At 42.6% G+C, this 21,127-nt stretch overlaps 1 non-coding gene across 1 annotated transcript; it reads right to left on the reverse strand.

Annotated features, from left to right (window-relative positions):
* Window positions 1–4,296: 4,296 nt before the first annotated feature.
* On the reverse strand, window positions 4,297–4,403 carry LOC129524416 (U6 spliceosomal RNA). Its single transcript, XR_008668168.1, has one exon. It is a non-coding gene; the product is annotated as a U6 spliceosomal RNA (small nuclear RNA).
* Between the last annotated feature and the right edge of the window lie 16,724 nt (window positions 4,404–21,127).

Genomic DNA, 21,127 nt, shown 5'->3' on the forward strand with positions numbered 1-21,127 from the left:
TAATCCATTACATTTAATTTAATTGTTGATATCTTTGGATTTACATCTGCCATTTTACTATTTGTTTTTGTATGTCCCATGTCTTTTTTCCCCCCATCCTATTTTGCTGCCTTCTCTTGTGTTAAACACATCCTTTTTTTTTTTTTTAAGTGTGAGACATTTTAAGTCCTAGGTTATTTTATTAACTATTTTGAAATTTAATTTTCTTTGTGGTTACTCTAGGGATTATAATACATATCTTATCACAATCTACTTTAGCTTAATGATGGGAATTTTGAAAAATACAACAACTTTGTTCTAATATAGCTCCATTTCCCCATTCTTTGAGCCATTAATGCTATATTTATTATACTTATATATGCCATAAATCCGACAGAACAGTGATAGAGTGATTGCCTTATGCAGTCATATAATATTTAAACAAACATTTTAAACTATTTTATATTAACAAATGTATATATATATCATATGAACTTACATAATCTATAAATATATATTTAAACAGGACATTTAAAACAAACTCATATAAAAAAAGAGAAAAAAACCTGTTCATACAGCCCTTTATGCTAACCCACATATTTATCATTTCCATTGCTCTTCATTTCTTTCTGCGGATTCATTTTCTGGTACCATTTTCTTTCAACCTGAAAGTCTTCCTTTAGTATTTCTCATGGGACAGTTCTGCTAGCTACAGATTCTGTTTTTGTTCATCTTTCTTTTGAGCAGAATCTCGCTCTGTCACCCAGGCTGGAGTGCAGTGGCACGATCTTGGCTCACTGCAACCTCCACCTCCGGAGTTGAAGTGATTCTTGTGCCTCAGTCTGCAGAGTAGCTGGGACTATAGGTGACTGCCACCACGTCCAGCTAATTTTTGTATTTTTTGTAGAGATGGGGTTTCACCATGTTGGCCAGGCTGATCTCAAACTCCTGAGCTGAAGTGACCCATCCGCCTCGGCCTCCCAAAATGCTGGGATAACAGGCGTGAGCTGCTGTGCCCGGCCTGTTTTTGTATATCTTTGAATGAATTTATTTTAGCTTCTTTATATATATATATATTTTTTATTATACTTTAAGTTATAGGGTACATGTGCACAACATGCAGGTTTGTTACATATGTATACATGTGCCATGTTGGTGTGCTGCACCCATTAACTCGTCATTTAACATTAGGTATATCTACCAGTGCTATCCCTCCCCCCTCCCCCCACCCCACAACAGGCCCCATTGTGTGATGTTCCCCTTCCTGTGTCCATGTGTTCTCATTGTTCAATTCCCACCTATGAGTGAGAACATGCGGTGTTTGGTTTTTTGTCCTTGCGATAGTTTGCTGAGAATGATGGTTTCCAGCTTCATCCATATCCCTACAAAGGACATGAACTCATCATTTTTTATGGCTGCATAGTATTCCATGGTGTACATGTGCCACATTTTCTTAATCCACTCTATCATTGTTGGACATTTGGGTTGGTTCTAAGTCTTTGCTATTATGAATAGTGCCACAATAAACATACGTGTGCATGTGTCTTTATAGCAGCATGATTTATAGTCCTTTGGGTATATACCCAGTAATGGGATGGCTGGGTCAAATGGTTTTTCTAGTTCTAGATCCCTGAGGAATCGCCACACCGACTTCCACAATGGTTGAACTAGTTTACAGTCCCACCAACAGTGTAGAAGTGTTCCTATTTCTCCACATCCTCTCCAGCACCTGTTGTTTCCTGACTTTTTAATGATCGCCATTCTAACTGGTGTGAGATGGTATCTCATTGTGGTTTTGATTTGCATTTCTCTGATGGCCAGTGATGATGAGCATTTTTTCATGTGTCTGTTGGCTGCATAAATGTCTTCTTTTCAGAAGTGTCTGTTCATATCCTTTGCTGACTTGTTGATGGGGGTTTTTTTTCTTGTAAATTTGTTTGAGTTCTTTGTAGATTCTGGATATTAGCACTTTGTCAGATGGGTAGATTGTAAAAATTTTCTCCCATTCTGTAGGTTGCCTGTTCACTCTGATGGTAGTTTCTTTTGCTGTGCAGAAGCTCTTTAGTTTAATTAGATCCTATTTGTCAATTGTGGCTTTTGTTGCCATTGCTTTTGGTGTTTTAGGCATGTAGTCCTTGCCTATGCCTATGTCCTGAATGGTACTGCCTAGGTTTTCTACTAGGGTTTTTATGGTTTTAGGTCTAACATTTAAGTCTTTAATCCGTCTTGAATTAATTTTTGTATAAGGTGTAAGGAAGGGATCCAGTTTCAGCTTTCTACATAAGGCTAGCCAGTTTTCCCAGCACTATTTGTTGAATAGGGAATCCTTTTCCCATTTCTTGTTTTTGTCAGGTTTGTCAAAGATCAGATAGTTGTAGATGTGTGGTATTATTTGTGAGGGCTCTGTTCTGTTCCATTGGTTTATATCTCTGTTTTGGTACCGGTACCATGCTGTTTTGGTTACTGTAGCCTTGTAGTGTAGTTTGAAGTCAGGTAGTGGGATGCATCCAGCTTTGTTCTTCTGGCTTAGGATTGACTTGGCAATGCAGGCTCTTTTTTGGTTCCATATAAAATTTAAAGTAGTTTTTTCCAAGTCTGTGAAGAAAATCATTGGTAGCTTGATGGGGATGGCATTGAATCTATAAATTACCTTGGGCAGTATGGCCATTTTCATAATGTTGATTCTTCCTATCCATGAGCATGGAATGTTCTTCCATTTGTTTGTATCCTCTTTTATTTCATTGAGCAGTGGTTTGTAGTTCTTCTTGAAGAGGTCCTTCACATCCCTTGTAAGTTGGATTCCTAGGTATTTTATTTTCTTTGAAGCAATTGTGAATGGGAGTTCACTCATGATTTGGCTCTCTGTTTGTCTGTTATTGGTGTATAAGAATGCTTGTGATTTTTGTACATTGATTTTGTATCCTGAGACTTTGCTGAAGTTGCTTATCAGCTTAAGGAGATTTTGGGTTGAGACGATGGGGTTTTCTAGATATACAATCATGTCATCTGCAAACAGGGACAATTTGACTTCCACTTTTCCTAATTGAATACCTTTTATTTCTTTCTCCTGCCTGATTGCCCTGGCCAGAACTATGTTGACTAGGAGTGGTGAGAGAGGGCATCCCTGTCTTGTGCCAGTTTTCAAAGGGAATGCTTCCAGTTTTTACCCATTCAGTATGATATTGGCTGTGGGTTTGTCATAGATAGCTCTTATTATTTTTGAGATACGTCCCATCAATACCTAATTTATTGAGCGTTTTTAGCATGAAGTGCTGTTGAATTTTGTCAAAGGCCTTTTCTGCATTTATTGAGATAATCATGTGGTTTTTGTCTTTGGTTCTGTTTATATGCTGGATTTTGCTGGACATATTGGTTGACACTGTTTTCTTTGAGTCTTTTGAATATGTTGTTCTACTGCCTTTTGGCCTCTATTGATTCTGATGGAAACTCAGCTGTTAAATATGTTGTTGTTCTTCTGTACATGGGAGTTATTTTTCTCTTACTGCATTCAAGATTTTTAAATTGTCTTTGGCTTTTAGCAATTTAACTATGATGTGCAAATCTCTTTGTGTTTTTCTTACCTAGGTTTGTGGGGCTTCTTGAACCTGCTGATTAATGTTTTTCAGCATAGTTGGGAGGTTTTCAGGGCATTATTTCTTCAAAAAAAATTTTTTTAACCTTTTTTCTGCTCTCCTCCCCTTCAGGACTCTTATTATATGTATGTTTGTGTGCTTGATGTTGTCCCAGAGGTCTCTGAGGCTCTGATCATTTTTCTCCAGCCTTTTTTTTCTGTGTTCTTCAGAAAGGATAATTTTTCTTTCTTTCTTTCTTTCTTTTTTTTGAGGTAGAGTTTTGCTCTTGTCGCCCACAATGCAGTGGCACTATCTTGGCTCACTGCAACCTCTGCCTCTTGTGTTCAAGTGATTCTCCTGCCTCAGCCTCCCAAGTAGCTGGGATTACAGGCACCCGCCATCATGCCCGACTAATTTTTGTATTTTTAGTAGAGGTGGGGTTTCATCATTGTTGGCCAGGCTGGTCTCGAACTCCTGACCTCAGGTGATCCACCTGCCTCGGCCTCCCAAAGTGCAGGGATTACAGGTGTGAACCACCTCGCCTGGCTGCAGAAAGGATAATTTCTACTCATCTATCTATGTCTATAGATGTGAGATGATAGAAGGAAATAATCAGTAAGTTCAGACTCTTGCTGTTCTTATATGACATTTGGGTAGATTTCATGAATAGACCCTTTTTAGTTTATTATTTGCTTTTGGTTAATTTCCAGTCCTAAAACGCTTGTTTAAACAATTTTATACTTTTTTTAAAATGAAATGCTTCATGAATTTGCGTGTCATCCTTGTGCAGGGGCCATGCTAATCTTCTCTGTATCATTCCAATTTTAGTTCACGTGCTGCTGAAGTGAGCAAAACAACTTTATACTTTTATATTTGTTTTGGCGGGGAGAGGATTTGTCCACCTTTTTAGGCTGCTCTAACTTGAAGTATCATCTCTGGTATGTTTATAGTTTTTTTTTAATGTTTACATTTTGGAGTTTTAATTTTGTTCATTCAGTAGCTTGAGATAGGGATCTAACTTTGTTTTTCTTCCAAATGAATAGATAATTTACCAAACAACTTCTGGCTGACTGACTGTATCCCCAGCTTCAGTCTGTTTGTGTATATAATTTTTGGTTGAGACTAATGTTTGAGCATGTGTGTGTATGTTGGTGCAGCTGTGGAAGAAAATGAATGGCACGTAGGTCCTCAAAATAAAATGAATCACCTCGAAATGTTAAGATAAAATGGAAGCATCTGTATGCAATGGGTGAGATTAATCTGTGGAAGACATTTCAGAGATGACCAGTGTTTAGACTGTTATTTGTGATGCTGTTGTGTCTGACTTTGAGCCATTCATGACTCTACATACTTGTTTTTTTTACATCCTGTCTACATCTTTTTCTGCATCTAATCTTAGTCCAACATTTTGATTTTAGCTTTTCTGCTATTTTTGTACACTTGGCAACAATGTGGGACCCTTATTTAAAAGAGCAAGTGGCCTTATAAAAGAGACCCCAGAAAGATTCCTCACCCCTTTTACCATGTGAAAACACAGAAAAAGACAGCCATCTATGATCCAGGAAGCAGACCCTCACCAGACTCCAAATCTGCCAGTGTCTTGACTTTGCACTTCCAGCCTCTAGGACCATGAGTAATTAATTTCTGCCTATGGCATTTTGTTATAGCAGCTTGAACAGACTAAAACAACGACTTATGCATAAGGAAAATTAACTTTTGGCAAGTTATTTTTGTGGCAATGACCTCTCACTCAAGGATATTCAGCAGGTAATTGCAGAAGGAGATAGGAACTCACCTCTGTCTGCAACAGTTCTGAAAAAAAATCTCTTAAACACCACAATTCAACAGGGGGATGTGTCCTGAAAGAGAAATGGGCTTCATTTTAGGTGGGTAAGTCAATCTCCATAGTAATTAGAGACAAAGTACATAAAGCACATCATGTGACATAGGACTCAATAAATGGTGGTTATCAGCATCATCATCGTCATAATCATTATATGATAGTTGTTTTGTGATACAGCTAAAATTAAACAAAATTTAAGGATACCGGCCACCCCTAAATGAAATGTTAGGGCGAAATTCCAGGCTCTGACAAGCCAAGGCCCAGATAGAACCATAATGCAAGGTCCCCTTACATGGCACTACTATGCTGAGAGCTCGGCCGTGCCTGGAAGTGTCACCTACCTTATCAGTTGCACCATCACTCTAGTTAGCTACCTCATGCTGGGGAGTGTTTCTGTGGTGTACAATAGGCCCGCTGAGAGAAAGAGTCTTTGATGCTATTTATTTGGGCTGAGATAGGTCTATGGCTGCCTACATGGGCAGCATTTCAGGGGTAGCACACAGGCTTTGAGATCTGGATGCAGCCCTACTCATGTCCTAGCTGCGTGAGCTTCGCAAGTTGCTTTATCCCTCCGAGACCCAGGTCTTGTATCTATAAAACAAGGTTGATGATACTTTGCAGGGTTTTTGTGAAAATTGGAGATAATATGTAGGAAGTATTCAGTACACCCTAAGTGCTATATAATGGTATTATTTAAACACTTCAACAGCATCCATTAGTGACCCCTATCTTGGAGGTTTTACTTGAGGCTTAAAAGAAAAAAATATGTAAAGTACCTAGTACATAATAGACCCTTAATAATTGGTAGACTATTATGTAAATTTGAAGGAATACAGTTATCGAATGGACTTCTTTAAGTGTAATTCTCAATTTGTAGTTAAGAGGCTTGGGTCTTGGATCTAGAGCTACTTAGCTGTGTACTCTGGGCCTCAGTTTCCTCACTCGAAAATGACATATTTGCACAAATGAGAAGCCAAGATGTCTCTTTTTATAAATTGAAAAGGAAACTTTTTTACAATTAGCAAGGAAGGAGCTTTGGAATACTAGGGAACATTCTAGAAGCCTGGCTTAACACTACTAAGTTAGGGTCATTAAATTTTCAAAATGAATGAATTCTTTAGGAATAAGAGAGGAAGAATAATATGCATAGCCGAGTTAATTCATTCAGATATATTAGCTGTGCACCTGAGTCTTGGAGAAATGTCTTGCTCCTCTGAGCTCCTCCAAACGGGATTTTTGATGGAGTCTTACATGTTTTGCTTTCTTCTCACATCAAAACATTCCACGTACTTTGAGTTTAGATTCAGCCCTTCCTCCTGGTATTAAGGAAGCAGTGAATACATCACCATCAACCTTCTTTCTATCAATATGAGAGACCTACCTGCTGTTTTTTTATTTTTATAAGAAGAACACCTTTTTGCAGCCAAAAGATTCAGCTTACCTTGAAAGAAACTTTCCTCTTAATTGAAAAGCTATTAACGACATGCTCTTTGAGTTAAATATTGGTGTTTGTGGGGGGAGGGGTGCGGGGAGAGGTTGGTGAATGAGAAAGTTCTGCTTTGGGGATTCTGATACAAAAACTATTAAGGGATTACATAGTTGCCTTAGCCCTGCATACATTCTTCATGATTCATTTATTTGTTCTCGTATGCTCAGTGCCTGGCACATAGTACAGGTATCTGCTAAAATGTTTGTCGAATTAGTAAATGTATAAGAGAAATGTCTTTTCATAGTCTCCAGTAAGGAAAATAGCATAAATAATCTTGAATGTGTTTCTGGTGGATTCTGTTTGAATAGAATTTAACTGGGCAGGGTACGTGGATTTTGGGAAACTGGGTTTAGGAGCAGTCAGGGAAGGGGAGATGCTAGCTTAGTACCTGCTGGGACCTCTTCCTTCAGACAGAAGAAGGGATGGCATAGTGTGAGGAGGTTAACAACCCACTGCTGTGGGCTTAGCATTCAGTCTCCAGCCCGAATAAGGCCTGTTGGCCTCCTCCAACCATAGTTGGGAATTGGGTATGCATGTGTGGGGAGGATGGGTAGGAATGGCTGAGCCTTGCCTGAGTTATTGGAAAGAAGCAAAGGTTGCAAAAACAAAAATAAAAACAAAAATGTTGAAACTAAAAATGTGTTTATATGTGATATGAAGCAAGTGAATGACCCTTACACTTGCATTTGGTACTTGATGCCACTCTTTAAGGATGATGACTTTTCATACTGAAGATGCCCCTTCCTTTCTAGAGGATCAAGAACTTCGCTTTATTCCTGGCAGTGTGCATTGCTCATGGCAGCATGAAAAAAACAGAGTCCTGAGTATGAAGTAGAAAAAAGAATAGACTAGAAGTCATGGATCACTCGGTAAGCTGTGGGGCTTCTGGCAAATTAACCTCTCTGGGGCTCTATTAAAACATCTGCAAAGTGAGGCGTTTGGACTAGCTGATCTTTTTTATTCAGCAACATAAACTGGGCTGGGTGCTAGGCAGTAGGAGCTTGAGTTGAGTCACACACAGTCCTGGTTCACATTCTGGCTGATAAGAGCTGGAAGAGGAGTTAATTAAAAATACCAGCAGACACAGAGGAGGGGATAATTCATTCTGTTTGCTAGGGCTTGGGAGCTGATATTTGAAAAGTAGGAATTCTCCAGAAATGTATTAATTTTGTCATCATTCATTCATTTATTCAACAAATGTTGACACTATGGCAACTGTATACAAGGATGCCTACTTTCTATAAAGAATAGGGAAATAGTTATGAAGAAAGCAGACAAAATCTACTTTCAGTTTAATCTAAGCTGAAGCTGCTAGGGGAGGTTGGGAAAAGGTACTATTAGTTTTAGCTTTGAATGAATATTTAATATTGTTTCATTTCACTCTCCCAGTATACCCACAAAGAAGGCAGTATTCTCACTTTACAGTGAGAAACTGGAGGCCTAGAGGAGTGAAATCATTCACTGAGCTCATACTAATAAGTCATAAGGACTCAAGCCCACCCCTGCCTGTGTTCAGAGCGCCAGCATTTACCCGTATTGCAATTTTATGGCAGAAGTGGCTTCCTAGGCCACTGGGTGAGTGAACACTTGTTTCACCTTCCCAACACTCCTTCTTTGAGGAACAGTGCACCTGTTTTCTTCTGGAGAGCTAAGCCCTCCCACTCTCAATTCAGTCCTATAAAGAGGAGCTCTCATCCCTCCTACAGGTGTCAGAGGCAAGGTCATGATGTGAGCTTAATGTATCAGACCACATGTCCTTCTAGGCACACTAATTGGCCCAACCAGTGATGGGCACAGGACCAAGCTGTACCAATTGGTATCAATGCCTGGACTTTTGCTGGAAATATTGAAAAAGGGTCTTGTTTTTTTTCCCTGGATTGTTAAACTGTAGACTGTAAGCCTAGAGTAGCTGATGTTCTCCAGAAGGGGTGATGGAGCCTGCCTGAAAATGAAGCTTAATAGAGAAGTCTATTAGTTCATTCTCACATTGCTATAAATAAATACCTAAGACTGGATAATTTATAAGAAAAGAGGTTTAATTGGCTCATGGTTCTTCAGGCTGCACAATCATGGGGGAAGGTGAAAGGAGAGCAGGCTTCTCTTATAGTTGGAGCAGGAGGAAGAGAGATAGAGAGTGGGGAGGGAGGTTTTGTTGTAGGACTTTTCCCTTAGTTCAGCTAAGAGCTGGGTTCTTGTCACATGGCCATGAGAGATCAGGCTTGCAGACACTTTGAAGGGTGAGAATAAATGGAAATTATTGGGCAAAAGGGAAAAAAACCCCAACAGGGACCTTCTACAAAGCCAGAACCCTGCTAGTGTGCTTCCCGCCTCGCAGACTGAATCCCACGTTCCGCCCAGGAAGAGGAGGGGCCAGGCTCCTTCCGGCTGCAAACAGCACCAACTTCCCGAGGCTCCACCCCAGTGTGCACCCCTCCCAGTGCGCAGGCCATTTGGAGTTTCTCTGGGGACCCCTTTACACTTGGCTGTCTCGGTTTCATACACTTTTAAATGGCCAGATCTCTCGAGAACTTGCTCACTATTTTGAGGACAGCACCAAGGGGACTGTGCCGAACAATTCATGAGAAATTTGCCCACATGATTTAAATCACTTCCCACCAGGCCCTACTGCTAACATTGGAGATTATAATTCAAAATGAGATTTGGGCAGTGACACACATCCAAATCACATCAAGAGGAAAGCAGAATCAGAGCAACAACTTCCAGAAAACATTTTTGGAGGCCTTGGATCTAATTTTGCCTGAAACAGGCACTTATTCCTGTGCTTTCAGTTCTATGAGCTAATACATTATTCTTTTTCCTGTTAATGTAGTCTGGGTTATTATTACTTGCAATCTAAGCATCTGGAAGAATAAAACCTCCAAGAGAGTGCAGAGAATGTTTATTTCTCTTTCTCCCTAGTGTGTTCTTCACAGTACCTGCAAAAGTCTCTTCCAACTTCACTTAAACTTTTCTTCTTGGAGGTAAAGACGACGTGGTTTTTTGCTCTGCTGTGTCTCAGAACTCTGTCCCCAGGGTCATATTTCTATATATGAGGTGATGCCAGGCTTCGCATGCTCAAGTGTGGATTGGGCAGCCCTCCTTACTGAGTGTTAACCAACATCTCTCCCTCTGTCCTCTCCAGCGCCTCTCTATGCAGTTCTGGCTCCTTTTCTCACCATGCTGTGACCCCAGACAAGCTCTGTCTAACACTGAGGATGTCATGCTCAGAGTCTATATGACTGCTCTACAGTGGCAGCATGAATGAAGGCTGAGGATGACGAGAGGGGACAGCTTCTTCCCTGATCCTAGTTTCCAGTAATGTTTTTTCCAGACTCAGAGTCCCAGAATCTCACCTCTGGAGAGCCTGCCAGATGTAGGCTAATCTTTATAAGCTGAGAGTCAAAGGAGCCCTTACTATCTTTTTATTAGGAATGAGAGAGGTTGTTGGGTGCTGCATGTGACTTTACCTGGCCTCACCATCTGTCTCACTGCTGACATCTGGCACCCAGTCTGATTGTTCCATTTTTTTCATTTAGAGCTCCATCCTCCAGGGTCATCAGAGCTCATTTATTCAAGGGAATGGGGTGACTCTTCTGCTTCCTGTTCGTGTTTCCTGACTGCTCCCAGACAAACTAGTATCTGAATTGCTAGGTATACCATTGCCGGACGCTAACAGGAGATATCCTCTTTCCCATCACCAGAGCAAAATGATAGGTGTTTTCACTTCATTGGGTCTTTAAGTTTTGCCCAAGAAATGATCCGCTTGGGTTTGAGCAGTACCTTCTTTAAACTTATGGCCTATGGAGTCCCAATCAGATAATTATCTGAGGTGCAAGGAGTCCTGCCTGTATTGACTAGCACAGCTTATGCAGGGTCTCCACCTTGACCTTGGATGGTTCGGCATCCTCCTCCTCACCATCAGAAGGGATCTTCCTCTTCAAGCCAAGTCTGGGGTTGAATATTGCAGCAAGTGTTTTATTGTGGGACACCCACAAGCATGTGTTGGAGGCTCTTAAGTGTACAGCTCTCAGTAACAGAACCACCAGCCTCAATATTTAAGCAGAGACTGTTAATCTACCGTCTGGAAAGTGTTGGGCATCTGAACTGCACATCCTGGAGACCTGAGGCATTCGGCCCCCAACAACAAAGCACTGTTCAACTTGAGGACATGAATGAGTTAAACATGGGTCTCTATGACATTCTCTCCAACAACCATCTCTTTCCACCTTGATCCCTGCCTGTGTGGTCCTTGAACCAGGGATGAATTTTTCTCTTCTTGCTGTTGCATTCTCTGAGACCAGTCTCAGCTTTTATTAAGAAAGAGCTTTGTGGGCCAGGCGCGGTGGCTCACATCTGTAATCCCAGCACTTTGGGAGGCCAAGCCGGGTGGATCACGAGGTCAGGAGATCGAGACCATCCTTGCTAACACGGTAAAACCCCGTCTCTACTAAAAATACAAAAAATTAGCCAGGCATGGTGGCGTGTGCTGTAGTCCCAGCTGAGGCAGGAAAATCGCTTGAACCCAGGAGTTGGAGGTTACAGTGAGCCGAGATCGCACCACTGCACTCCAGTCTGGGCGACAGAGCAAGACTCTGTCTCAAAAAAACAAAAACAAAAACAAAAAAAAATCAGAGTTTTGTAAAACGCCATTGACAACAAATCCAATTCCAATGCCTGTGTGAGGACATGAGTCTGAGCTCTAGGGGGGCTCCCTGGCAGCATTTAGTCTTGATGAACACCTCCAAAATAAATTCACTCTAGAAGTCTGACATCACTTTGTAAGAATGAAGCCATCCTTTTCAGAAATACTGTGTAGAGAGTAGCTTGCAGATGAAACTCCGCAATGCCTGGGAGGGAAGTCTGAATGGAAGATGAGATTAAAAGAGAGTCAGTGGGTCCTAGAAAGAAGGAATCCTGCATGGTAGGCCATATTCTTTAGTAGGGCTTGATAATAGTGAGGGAGGACACAACTTTTTCTCTGCCCTCTTAATGTTGTGACTGAGACCTATGAATTAAGCTGACAAAAGACAGATTAATAATGGAAAATCATTTAAATTTTATTTGACATTTATATTTGTATGTGGCACAGGAAGGGGGCCTTCATAGAAAAAAAAAGTGAAAACCTCAAGGAAGTGGCGAGATTTGGGGGCTTACGGTACCATCATAACAAAGGGCAATAAATTGTGGGGAAGTGACTAGACAAAGAAAAGGCATTTGGGCTTCTAGGGGTGGCAAATTGAGGGGGAAAAACCTAGGAAATATATGGGAGAAATGAATGGACAATAAGGGTTATTTCCATAAGGTTTATTTGTGCAGACTCATGTCAGAGTTGACTTCTTATCTCCAGTGATAAGAATGTTTTCTTCTTCCTAGTATTGGAAAGACAAATTTCTCACAGAAAATTTATACACTGCTTTTAGGCAGAAAGGAGGAGGGCAGAGAGCCCTTCCTGCACTGGCTGTTTCTTAATTGTCTTCACCTGAAAATGGCATATTTTGGGATGGCATGTTCTAATCTTCAGTTCCAAGAGTAGCATCCTGATACCTACCATGAAACAAACTATGGGAAAAACCTTTGTGTGGCCTGAAAGTTCTGTTATACTGGATCCCAAAACCCCATAATATTTAAGATGTTGTGCATCCTTCCTAAGTGAGTTAGGAAGGATACAATAAATAGGTGGGTTTTCCTTTCCAACAGGCATTGTTGAAACTCTGAGACTAGTGTCATAGCTCTGCCCCCTTGACTGGGGCAGAGGTCCAAGCCAGTGTGGGTAGCAGCCTGCTTGCAGAGAGGAACAAGGCTGCAGAGTGGTGCCTCCACAGCAACACAGACTCAGGGTGAGAGGCAGCCCAGGCTCACTGTTGGCACATGTAAGACACATCCTGGTGATTCCCAGGAAAATGTGGAGCAGAGGAGAAAAACTGTGAGAACTGAAATTCTTGACTGGGCAAATGGATGCTTAGGCCTAGGGAGTTTCGGATATCAATATTCATGCGATCGCATTCGACTCACCCTGGGGAGGCTAAGGAGCATCTGGTCTCACGGTGGCTGGGGAGGGTGTCTTGTGAGGAACCTGTTAATTTTCCACAAAGTGTGAATTTGCACCAGTCTAAGATGCAAATCATTTCTCTCCTTGCCTTTCTCCTTTGCATCAGTCTCAGCGCCCCGTCACTGGAGGGATGGTGGAACGAGGGGAAAAGAACTGTGCTGAGCTCAGTTGCTCTTGGGAGGGGCCTGCCACAGTCAAAATAGGGAACCTGTACCAGGACTGTCAAGCCACAGGCGACAATAGACTTCTGGAAGTGTTTGGTAGCATAGCTTTAAGGAACCAGCAAGGAAAAGGACCCTGCGGTAAATGTCAGGGGTGCCCTAATTTATTTCTCTAAAAGCCCCAAATCCCCCATTACTAACTTCTCTACCGAGGCCTAAAAGACCTCTATAAAAATGCAAATGGATTTGCTAAAGGCTTTCCATTAAGCCATTACTAACAATTAATGCCTTAGCTGCCCCTCCTTTTTTTAGGTAGGAATACCGTAGGGAGTTGGGACATAAGGCAGCTAAATTTTGATGGGAGAGAGTGAGAACCTGATCTACCCTCTCCATCCGAGTTACTTGACATTTGCTCTGTAGACTGGGAAGGGGACAGGTGGTTGGTGTGGCTTTCTGTGGGTCATAGGCATCCCTGTATTTCAGGCTTCCTGGAGTGTCCGGCAGGTACCTCTCTATTCAAGACGGGTGTAGCTGTCGCTCTAGAGCTCTGTCCATAACCAAGCTGTCTCTCTCTCCCCTGGCTCCCAGAAGATCTCTTGCCCATCCTACACTACCTGACACACTTGACACCAGATGAGTTCCAGAACAGTAGGGGGAATTTCTTCCGTACCAGACCAGGCTCACGGAGGGCCCCACCTGTGACCTAGAACAAATTGTCCTTACTGACTCCATGGTCAGAGAGGCCCAGACACCTCTCCCTACATACTTAGGCACACTAGAGACACCATTTATCCCAGAAGCAACAGGTGACCCCATTAAATGGCAGCAGTGAGCAGCAAGGTTTTGCCAGCAGGACAAGACCCAGTAGGACTTGATCTCTGCATGTGACCTATACTTCCAGCTTTCCAAAAGTGGTGCATCTCAATCTCTTTTTTTCTTGATAATGGATAATGAGGCTTCTTAATTCAAGGCAATTCAGTCATATGAGTCTAAAACGCAGCCTTTTTTGGGTAACAACAACAAAAAGTCAATAATTTGAGGATTCTTCCTTTAACTCTTATTTCCTTCTCTGAGGGCGTGCTGTAAGTTTCTGACAGGTTTGTCACTTCTCCTGTCCCTCAGGGAAGAGAGTCTCATCCCAGCTGTCCTTGTTCTCACTGGCCTCACTTGACACGTGGCCATCCCCTTCTGGCCTGGAGTGACAGCCTCTATTCCAGCTGCCGATACCCATGGCTCTGCCCTGGCCTCTGTCCAGCCCCCTAGCCTGCCATGCTCTGTCCCCTCTCTGATGATGTCCACAGCTCTTGGGGGTCCCTATGTTCCTGGGAGGCTGATCTTAGGGTCCCCTCTGCCAACCGTTGCTGTCCTATTCTATTACTCAGACGGATTGTAGTCTCCTAGCTACATCTTGGATGCCATGCAAAACCTTTTTTGTTCTGGAATTCCCATAAACCTAATAGGATCACTCTGTTTCTGTTTGGGGTTTTTTTTTTTTCATTTTTGCAAACACATCCTGTACCCATAAGTCCAAGTCTTAAAGAAACCCCCAGGCTCCAACTCCTGTGATCCCTTCAAACCTTCCATGTCTTACCACCTCCTTCAACTCATCTGCTTTGGGGCTGGAAGGGTATTGCTTGGGTATTGCTTCTTTCCCATTGGGTTTTGAGTCCCTGCAGACTTTTAAGCATTTGTTATTTAAAGCCCAGGTGTCGGCTGGGTGCAGTTGCTCATTCCTGTAATTTACCCAGCACTTTGGGAGGCCGAGGCAGGTGGATCACCTGAGGTCAGGAGTTTGAGACCAGCCTGGCCAACATGGTGAAACCCAAACTCTACTAAAAATATAAAACATTAGCAGGGTATGGTGGTGGATGCCTGTCGTCCCAGCTACTCGGGAGGCTGAGGCAGGAGAATCACTTGAACCCGGGAGGTGAAGGTTGCAGTGAGCCAAGATCGCGCCACTGCATTCCAGCCGGGGTAACAAGAGCGAAACTTCATCTCAAAAAAAACCCGCCAAGGTGTTGGGATTTAGAAAACCCTTTTCTGTTTCAGACACCTGGCTCTTCACAATAAAAACCATGGCTTTCAAGACTATGGGCTCTGCCATAGACTTAAAAAGTCATCTTGGCCAGGCGCGGTGGCTCACACCTGTAATCCCAGCACTTTGGGAGGCCAAGGAGGGTGGATCACAAGGTCGTGAGATCGAGACCATCCTGGCTAACACGGTGAAACCTCATTTCTACTAAAAATACAGAAAATTAGCTGGGCATGGTGGCGGGCGCCTGTAGTCTCAGCTACTCCGGAGGCTGAGGCAGGAGAATGGCGTGAACCCGGGAGGGGGAGCTTGCAGTGAGCCAAGATGGCGCCACTGCACTCCAGCCTGGGCGACAGAGCAAGACTCTGTCTCAAAAAAAAAAAAAAAATCGTCTTAATGGCTAATAAGCCAGGATTGTTTTCATTGTTGTTTCAATGTCACCCCTACCCCAAGGGCAGTGCATGTACAAAACTCTCACTGCTGCTTGGATGGTAAGAAAAGGTAGGGGCTAAGCAGATTAAAAATTCATTCCCGGCTTCATTTCATTTGTTGAGCACATCCTTACTTTCTGATATAATAAGATGCTACAGGCTCATTTTGCATTTCCCCTGCTTCAACCCTGGAATCCACCATTTCTCTAAAGTAATCTGGTTTTTTCACTGGAAAGTGTTTTTTTAGAAACTAAGATCTGGACACTGGGTGTGCTTGTCAATACTGAGATGTATTACTTCTAAGCCCTCAAAGCTGGATGAGACAGTTAGGTAATATATGTTGTATACTAACCCATGTACACAAATGTATCTATTATTGTTTTTGTATCTATCCATTTTATATATATATAAAGCTAAATGAGATTTCACAATAATACTTTCACCTCTTATCCAGTACCACAAGATTTAGTTTATCCTTTTCTTGCTTCCAATACTTTTTTTTTTTTGAGACAGAATCTTGCACTGTGGCTCAGGCTAGAGTGCAGTGGCGTGTGATCTCAGCTCACTGCAACCTCCTCCTCGTGGGTTCAAGCGATTCTCCTGCTTCAGCCTCCCGAGTAGCTGGGACTACAGGCGCCCTCCACCACGCCTGGCTAATTTTTTGTATTTTTAGTAGAGACGGGGTTTCACCATGTTGGCCAGGCTGGTCTCGAGTTCTTGATCTCAGGTGATCCACCCGCTTCAGCCTCCCAAAGTGCTGGGATTGCAGGCATGAGCCACCGTGCCCAGGCCCATTAAATTTTTTTTTTTTTTTCGAGACAGATTCTCACTCTGTCGCCCGGGCTGGAGTGCAGTGGTGCGATCTCAGCTCACTGCAAGCTCCACCTCCCGGGTTCACGCCATTCTCCTGCCTCAGCCTCCCGAGTAGCTGGGACTACAGGTGGCCGCCACCACGCCTGGCTAATTTTTTTTGTATTTTTTAGTAGAGACAGGGTTTCACTGTGTTAGCCAGGATGGTCTCGATCTCCTGACCTCGTTATCCGCCCGCCTCGGCCTCCCAAAGTGCTGGGATTACAGGCGTGAGCCACCGCGCCCGGCCCCATTAAATAATTTTTAAATGTTTAACTGACACTGCACTCCTGGGATAAACTCCACTTTAGTCATGTGTGTTATCCTTTTAATATGCTGCTGGACTTCTCTTATTTATTTATGTATTTATTTTATTTAGAGGCAGGGTCTCATTCTGTCATCTCAGCTGGAGTGTAGTGGTGCAATCATAGCTCACTGCAGCCTTGAACTCTTGGGCTTAAGCGATCCTTTCATCTCAGCCTCCCTAGTAACTGGGACTACAGTCATGTGCCGCCACACCCAGCTAATTTTAGTGTTTTTAGTAAAGACGGGGTTTTTCCATGTCGGCCATGCTGGTCTTGAATTTCTGGCCTCAAGTGATCTGCCTGTCTTGGCCTCCCAAAGTGCTGAGATTACAGGCGTGAGCCACTGCACCCACCCACAATTAATTTTAAAGTATTCTCGTTACTTGAAAAAGAAAATCTGTACCCTTAGCTTCCTGGCCCCCACCAAATTCCTTCCCAACTTCACCGGCAACCCCCCACCCTAAGCAACCACTAATCTGTTATTTTTGTCTGTAATCTTTCTGTTCAGTAATCTTTCTGTCTCTGTAGATTTGCCTATTCTGGACATTTCATATTAATGAAATCGCACAACCTGTGGTGCTTTATACGTGGCGTCTTTCATTCAACATACTTTTTTTTCAGTTTCATCCACGTTGTAGCACGTATTAGCACTTCATTTGTTTGTATTTTTGAGTAATATTTCATCATGTGGATATACCACATTTTATGGATATTTGGATTATTTCCAGCTTTTTGGTTATTATGGATAGTGCTGCTATGCCCACTCATATACAAGCTTTTCTGTGAGCGCATGTTCTCATTTCTCTTGAGTGTATACCTAGGAGTAGATTTGCAGGATCATAGGGTTAACTCGATGTTTCACCACTCCAGGACTGCCAAACTGTTTTCCAAAGTGCCTGCACTATTTTACTTCCTCCTCAGCAGTGTATAAGGGTTCCGATTTCTCCACAGCCTCATTAACACTTGCTATTATCTTTTTCATTATCAGTAAGTGGCATCTCATTCTGGGTTTGATTTGCATTTCTCTCATGACTAATGATGTTGAGCATCTTTTCATGTACTTATCGGCCATTTGTATATTTTCTTTGGAGAAATGTGCATTTGCTTCATGTATTTTTAAAAACCATTTTATCGATATACATATTTAAGGTATACAACTTGATGAGTTTGAAATAAGTATATACCAATAAAAACGTCACCACAATGAATGCCATAAACATATTCATCACTTCAAAAAGTTTGCTCCCTCTCTCTTCATTTCTAATTCTTATGTTTTGTGATAAGGACACTTAACATAAGATCTATTTCCAGTAAATCTTTAAGTATGTAATACAATGTTGTTAACTATAGTCACTATGCTGTACGGGAGGTCTCTAGGACTTATCCCTCTGGCATAGCTGAAGCTTTGCACCCAATGAGCAATGCCTGCTTATTTCCTCCTCCCCCTAGCCCTTGGCAACCACCATTCTACTCTCTGCTTCTCAGTTTGAATATTTTAGATTCCTTATGTAAGTGAGATCATGTAGTATTTGTCCTACTGTGTCCGGCTTCTTTAACTTAGTATATTTGCTGCAAATGGAAGGATTTCCTTTTTATTTTATTTTATTTTAATTTTTTTTGAGACCGAGTCTCACTCTGTTGCCCAGGCTGGAGTGCAGTGGCGTGATCTAGGCTCACTGCAAGCTCTGCCTTCTGGGTTCACGCCATTCTCCTGCCTCAGCCTCCCAAGTAGCTGGGACTACAGGTGCCCGCCACCACGCCTGGCTATTTTTTTTTTTTTTTGTATTTTTAGTAGAGATGGGGTTTCACCATAGCCAGGATGGTCTCGATCTCCTGACCTTGTGATCCGCCGGCCTCAGCCTGCCAAGGTGCTGGGATTACAGGCGTGAGCCACTGCGCCAGGCCAGGATTTCCTTTTTTAAAAAGGCTGAATGATGTTCCATTGTACGTATATGCCACATTTTCTTTATGTATTCACCCGTGGTTGAAAAAAAATTTTTTTAAGCATCTCTTTCAGTCTTTGCAGATTGGCTTTGTGCTGGGGCATTCCTTCAACACCTAACCAGGATATTAACAACTCTGTCTTAGCCTTCACTTCTTGATAACCCTGGACCTAGAGATCTTCCAAAAGAAAAAGCTTAGAGTCTTCTCAGATCTTTCCTGAATGCGTGACCTGCCCTGGGTATGTGCATGACATTTGAAATCCCCAATAAACACAAGTATTTTTTGAATGTCCTGATTTTCCAAAGAAACTCTCCCAGATTTTCCTCCCAGGCTTTATGTAATATATTGTATGTCTGAACCACAACTTTTTGTCCCAGGGAGCTGTGGGTTTTTTGGTCATCTCAGAATGTTTTCAAGCAATGCCTGCCCCTTTTCTACCTCGAGTGGATTCAGACTTGGGCAAAACAGACAAATGCCTCATTTTAGTCTTTCAGATCGTTTCTGACCGGTTAGAATAGACAAACAAAGTCATTTGTGAATAAGGTCTGCCTTGCTCCCTCTGGAACCTGGGACCTGGGTCCTAAATTGGGAAAGTGGACTACTATCTTCAAGATCACCATCAAGCTGATGAAGGGGTGGGGCAAGGGCAAGTGAAAATGCCACACCACTTTTCTGTCACTTCGAAGTTGCCCTTTCCTCATTTCAGTGCTTTCCTGATTGATATAAGTCTTTTACTTTTTCCAGAGTTCTGGCAAAGTTTCTGCTGCTTTTTCTCCATGTTTCTGTAGAGGGCCAGGAGTTTGGAGCTGTCTACTCTGCCATTTTCCTGATGTCACTCCACTTCTGAGTCTTTCCTATCTTTGTGGATAGCAGAGATGTCGATCTTGGATATGATACCCTGTAAGGATGGGGTCTTTCATGATGTGATATACAACTTAATATTCATTATATGGTTTTATGTCCCCAACATGTCTAGTAACCAAGGAGTGGACATAGGAGCGCCCCGCTCGCTAGCACTCTCAGTGACACACTTGGGGAATCTGTGTTTGTGTCTACAGCTTTAGGCTCTGTGAGCTGAAGTCTTGGACTCTGTGAGTGGCAGTGTGGGGAGTGGGGAAGGCATTTCCACCAAGTGATACAGTAAGAGTTTCACTAAACACAAAGCTATGGCTGCTTCCTAGACAGTCCATGCGCTTGTAACTGGCAAGCAGAGTTAGCATTCTGGAAAGAGGTGATTGCCTGTAATCGTCATTAGGAAGAAAGGATGTTGCCAGATAATAATAGGAAGGAGCAATCTATTTGGTACTCAGATGATTCATGCTGTCTCTTGGTACTTGCATGTTTAGATATAACTATGTAAGTGTTAACAACCACTGCCTCATAAAGGCATAGTAAGCAGGGGCTCAGACCCCATTAGGCAAGAAGAGCAGGATCAACCCACCAGGCAAACAACCTAGACCAGCGAAAGTGCTAGCCAGAGGATGAGACAAGTATCCGTCTCTGCCTGGGGTCCAACTACAATAGCAGGGGCTATGGTTTGTCCTTTCCCATTGACCCTTCTCTTGTACATTCCCCCAGGACTGGTGACCAGTTAGAAACATGGAGCAGCTCTACCTGGATGGAATGAACTTTAAGAAGCAGGTGGATCTGAGCATTGTACACATGGGTGGCTTGTGGATGTTGCTGGCACCCTGCCTAAACATTCATCCTCCAATTGCTTTGAGTTGGAAGTGCACAGTTGCCCTTTTCCCCAGAGAACTGACCTTACTGAAACAGAAGGCCCCCTTCCACCTCACACCCTTGGCTTAAGGGCACAAAAGGCCCCTGGTCTTGAGGTAGGACTAACTCTGGAGGGCAATTTGCCCTCCAGAGCTTCCCTGGGACGGGGTGGGGTGGTGAAGCCGGCCTCCAGCTGAGACCACAACCTTGCTGAGCTTCTTGTCTCCTGCCCCCCTCACTCTTCTGAGAATGACCCTAATTAAATCATTTGAACCACGGCCTTCTCAGGGTCAGCTTCTAAGGAACCGGATACAGAATAGGCCCATAAAACCAACACGATGGTGAACTTTATAGTCTGCAAATTCTATCTCAGTAAGGCTGTTGTATTTTTTTTAAATACTTAGTAGTTATTTACAGTAACTACATTTTTTTAAGTTCTACCTCATCAGGGTATACGTTCCTGGGAACCCCTGGTCAGGTCAAACATCTTACGTTGAACATCTAAGTATTGCTGATTTAAAGGGGAAATGTGCTTGTTCTTGAGCTCCCAAATTAATAGGTAATTGAATTCTTTTGAAAACACTAAAATCCACTGAAATGGCCTCCAATATAGTGAATTGAGAGTAAACATGGGCTACCCTGCAACAGGTCAAGGCAGCTACCCCTCATTCATAAGGGTGATGATTTGCAGATTCTTTTGTCTTTTTGCTCCGAACACACTTCAGAGCCACAAAGCACATACATTTACTCAATG

This window comes from Gorilla gorilla, chromosome 12 (genome assembly GCF_029281585.2).
Source record: "Gorilla gorilla gorilla isolate KB3781 chromosome 12, NHGRI_mGorGor1-v2.1_pri, whole genome shotgun sequence".
Taxonomy (NCBI): domain Eukaryota; kingdom Metazoa; phylum Chordata; class Mammalia; order Primates; family Hominidae; genus Gorilla; species Gorilla gorilla.